Raw genomic sequence first — 5241 nt, 5'->3', positions numbered from 1 at the left:
GAAATATCCTATCTTCATTGATGCTTCCCTACCAGAATAATAAAGATCTTTTTCCAGGTTGTCCAACTTTGACAATTATTTCTTTGTTGGGAGATGGTCTAAACCAAAATTATTAGATCTTCTCTTTTATGTATACAAATTCAGGCATTTTTTTATCCCTTCTGGTCATTTTCTGAGTGGGTCAAACAAATTCCATGAGTTTGGTGTCCGGCCCTAATTGTCAGCATGAGAGAGGCATCTGAAGTATAGAAGGTGGATCAGACCCCGCCCTGATGCTGGATAACCCAATTCATTGTATTCAGGTGAGGGATCAATGGTCATCATGGCCCTCTTGCTCGTTTAAAATATTTTAACAATTCACTGTACTTTATTTTCAGACTGACGAATCTGCAAAAAGAACATAAAAAATTGAAGAAATTGTTAAAAAAATATAGTCAGGGAGGATGAACATAAGCAAGGAAACCAGAAAGAAAAAGTTTACACCAGTTCCTTAGGTTTCATAACCAGCCAGATTTTAAAATAATTTCACAAAATTGATCCTTTGGTAGTCTTCTTCTGACTTTTCTCAAGAAATTGAAATCATATCGAAGTCTGCATGCCATAGCTGTACCAATGGGAAAATACTATTATGATAAAAAACATGAAAAATCAAACACTAGCCTATTTGGAAACTAATTTCACAGAAATGATGTTTGAGTAGTCCTCTGCCAAATTGCTCAAGTAATAGAAGTCTGCACGGGACTCTCATTGGCATAGCAACCAATCGGAAAATATTAATATATATCTTTTTGACTCAAATGTGTCAGCCAAACTACCACCTGAGTTGTAAATAATTTGACAATAAAAGTCCTTTTGTACGAAGATTACTCAAGGAATTAAAATCCATATGGACCTCTAGTTATGCCCCACTTCGCAGCAGGTGGGGTCTATTGCTTTGCAAATGTCGGTCGGTCCGAGACCAAACAGTTTCATGATGATAACTCATTTTTTTACCTAAGACATGAAACTTGATAGGTAGGTTGGCCTTGACCAGCAGATGGATGACCCCTATTTATTTTGAGGACAGTAGGTTTAAGGTCAATGTCACAGTGACCCAAAACAGTTAAACGGTTTCCGGATGAATAAATCAAGAACAGTTCGGCCTAGGATCATGAAATTTTTTAGGGAGGTTGACCATGACCAGCAGAATACCCCTATTTATTTTTTGCAAGTTATAGTTGGCCAGAGGTCAAGGAAACAGTGACCTGGATCGGGTAAAGCGGTTTCCAGATTTTAACTCTAAAATGCTAGGGTAAGAATCAGGAAATTATAGTCCCCTGCGTGGAAAGAGTTCGCACAGTCTTAAAAGTTCTTAATTCGGGTCCCATTCTTGAAAATAGCTTAAAATTAACAGCCCCACGTTACTGAATGCATTAAGGGGGGCATTTTGTGTTCGACAAGCTCTTGTTACCATAGCAAGTAATAGGAGGTTTCATTAAAAATTATGACATTAAGTAATAAGAAATAAGCAATAACTAATAAAAAATAAGTAACAATTGATAACAAGTGAGAAATAACTAAAAAGTAATAAGAAATAACAAATAAGAAATAAGTTATAAGAAATAAAAAGAAATAACGAATAAGAAATAACAAAAAAGTAAAAATTAACTTGTCAATACAAGACATGCTTGATTTTTGGTTAAATTTACAAAATGTTCCGTGTTGACATGATTTATTTTGCCCTCCATCAGAGATGCCAGGTTATATTAGTTTGCAAATGTCGGCCTGGCTGTCTATCTGTACACCAGAGTCTTGTCTCCTCTATAACTTTACACGTTTTAAGCCGAAATTCATTAAACTTATCTAGGTCAAGAAGTCATTTGACATATTACTTTTCATACATTAACATACCGCCAACCTGTAGACAGGAGTAACAACTTAACAAACCTTTCTCAAAATAACTGCTTTTTATACATACTTAATAGTATACCATTAACTTTCCTTCTCCATATATGATCTGTCTGTTTGTTTGTTTGTTTGTTTGTCTGTCTGTCTGTCTGTCTGTCTGTCTGTCTGTCTGTCTGTCTGTCTGTCTGTCTGTCTGTCTGTCTGTCTGTCTGTCTGTCTGTCTGTCTGTCTGTCTGTCTGTCTGTCTTTCTGTCTGTCTGTCTGTCTGTCTGTCTGTCTGTCTGTCTGTCTGTCTCTGATAGCACCTGTTTACATTGTTTGTTTTCTTAGGAACCTTAAATGGAGACATTCCTATCTCAAATTGGACTCACTAAGGTAGGAATACATGTTTTACAAACGAGGGCATTCATTGACACTGTCCAAATTTTAATGCCCCACCCCCCCCCGACCTTCGAAGAAGAAGGGGGTATATTGTTTTGCTGGATGTCGGCGACGGTCGGTCGGTCTTACTGTTGGTCTGTTGGAAGACCAGTTCGTTTTCCGATCAATAACTCGTCAACCAATTGACAAATTGGCTTGATATTTCCCATGTGCATTGGCCTTGGAAAGTAGATGACCCCTATTGAAATTGGGGTCACTAGGTCAAATGTAAAAGTCGATATCACACTTAATGTAAAATGGTTTCCAATCAATAACTTGTCAATAATTGTTGTCAATAATGTACCGATTGTCTTGATACTTCCCATGTGCATCGGCCTTGTACAGTAGATGACCCCTATTGAAATTGGATCACTATGTCAAAGGTCACTGTCACATTAAATGTGATAATTGATTCCTGTCAATAACGTGTCTACGAACTTGTCTACGAATCGACTGATTGGCCTTATAATTTCAATGTGCATTGCCTTGGACAAAAGATGAGCCCTATTACAGTAGCTAAGTCACATCAATATGATAAGATTAACTCTTGTGGTTAGTTTTGTTGCATAAAATCCTGTGTCAATGTCCTTTTTTGCGGGGCATCAGCCTCCGACCGTGCAGCTCTTGTCATGTTCTTATATCTTGGCTCATGTTGTCTTTTTGTTTTTCAGAAGAAACAAGATATGGTCAAGACAAAATCGGAAGTGGAAAACACACTATATACAAATTATACATTGGATGGCAGAACTTTTAAAATGAAAATTACAGAGTCGTTACTAAGACAAAAGAAGGAGGTGTACACAGAATGGATTACAATGCAGATGAAGGTCTAGCTGTGGAAACAATTATTGAAAGAGGTGAAAAGAACTATTTTCCAGAGGAAAGAGTCAGTTAGGTTACTTGAAGGACATGGATTCGTCGCTAGGCAGTTTTTGCTGGTGCAAATTTAGACAGAATTTACACAGAAGGCAATGCATGTTCTTTTCAAGAATACCTGAAATATCACGGGCTCTTTTCCTCACAGTACAATATGTATATTAGAACAAAGCCAAAACAACAAACTTCATCATGTACTACGGAGGTTCAACAAACAGCTGGAAATGTGGATGAGAGGGATGAAGACGAATTGAATGTGGAAGAGACAGTAACAGATTAAGCAGATGAAAATGCTGAAGAAGACACGGCAAGAGTGTTTTTGTAAACAACACTATGCCTGTAAATATGAACCTTAAGTACAAAAGGAACATACTATCTAGATATGAAAATACTGAGTGTACAATTTCCTATGGCTCTATGAGAAAATTTTATAATTCATCAGCGCATGAAATTTCATATGCAGATTATAACTGTATAACGGATAAGGGATTTTTACTAGTGCATGTTGAAAAAGATGATCGGATGTATTTAACTGAATTAAATGACAGGTCGTACCAATTAAGCAGTAACACTTCTTCTGCTTATCCAAAAATAATAATGCAGGGTCCAAATGAAATACATTGAATGAATAGTGGTGATTTAATGTTGGGATTGATAATGTCATTGCACAACAGAAATTTACAGTATCAGTGGTATAAGGATGGCAGTCTTGTTATTAAAGGGATTAATGCATCAGTTTTGAAAGTAAATTGTCCTGGAAACTATTATGTTGGCATAATTATAGATGAGCAGTTGTACACCTTTGAGGCTGAGTGTAATGCAACAGAACAGCTGAATACAATCAAAACACTGACACAATCAACCCAGTCATTGGCTACTTCACAGACAGTTGACATACAGTCATATACGTTGAACATTCCACCACAGACAGGGAACACTCCAACACAGACATTGAACACTCAACCACAGACAGGTAACACTCCACTACAGACATTTAGCACTCAACCAAAGACAGGGAACACTCAACCACAGACATGGAACACTCCAACTCAGACATTGCACACTCAGCCACAGACATTGAGCTCTCCACCACAGACATTAGACACTCTACCTCAGACATTGAACTCACCACCACAGACATAAGACGCACTACCTCAGACATTGAAAACTCAACCACAGGTATTGAATATTCAACCTCGATCATTAAACACTCCAGCACAGACATTTAACATCTTGCACAGCACCGAGAATAAATTTGGCTGACATACACTTAGATAAAGAAAAGTTGGAATACGGGGGTTTGGTATTGTGTATGAAGGATCGTGGATAGGCGCAATGTTGCTATCAAAGAGATCAAGATCAAGCGGATGAAGATCGCAAAACCAATTGTTGATCGAGAACTCTGTGTCCATTCACAACTTAGGCATCCCAATAGTGTCATTCTGATGGCATTTGCTATTGAAAGTGATCGATTTTACTTGGTTTCCGAACTTATTAATGGTGTTACATTAGACAGCTGTCTATTTCGTATTGATGGACCATCTATGAGCATGCCATTGAAGCTAAATGTTTGCTTGATGATATCCCAAGCTGATGCATATCTACATGCACAAAACCCCATGATCATACATAGGGACATCAAGCCTGAAAATGTACTTGTTGCAAACTAGTTTCATATGTTGAAATAATGTGATATGGGTCTCAGTAAAATAAAGACAACAAACCCTATAATGACAACTGTGGCTGGGATTTGTTTACAGCCTGGAACTCCTGCATATCAGCCAACGGAGATCCTTCTTGAAAGACAAAGTGCAAATGATATGACAGACATTTGGAGCCTTGCATGTACTTCAGTGGAAGTATTTACTGAAATGCCCGTTTGGAAAAGCTCTGATGATCCAGTGCAGTACATATGAGTAGAATGAAACTGAAGGCCACACCAGTTGCTTTAGAGTTACTTGCCTCATTGGCAGATACTGACTCTGAAAACGTTGAGAGTAAAATCTACAGGATCTTAGATGAGGGACTGAGCTACAGTAATGGTGGTAGACCTCATGC

This window comes from Dreissena polymorpha, chromosome 6 (assembly GCF_020536995.1).
Source record: "Dreissena polymorpha isolate Duluth1 chromosome 6, UMN_Dpol_1.0, whole genome shotgun sequence".
Classification (NCBI taxonomy): domain Eukaryota; kingdom Metazoa; phylum Mollusca; class Bivalvia; order Myida; family Dreissenidae; genus Dreissena; species Dreissena polymorpha.
The sequence above is the reverse complement of the archived record's forward strand: the minus strand, read 5'-3'. Positions refer to the sequence as shown.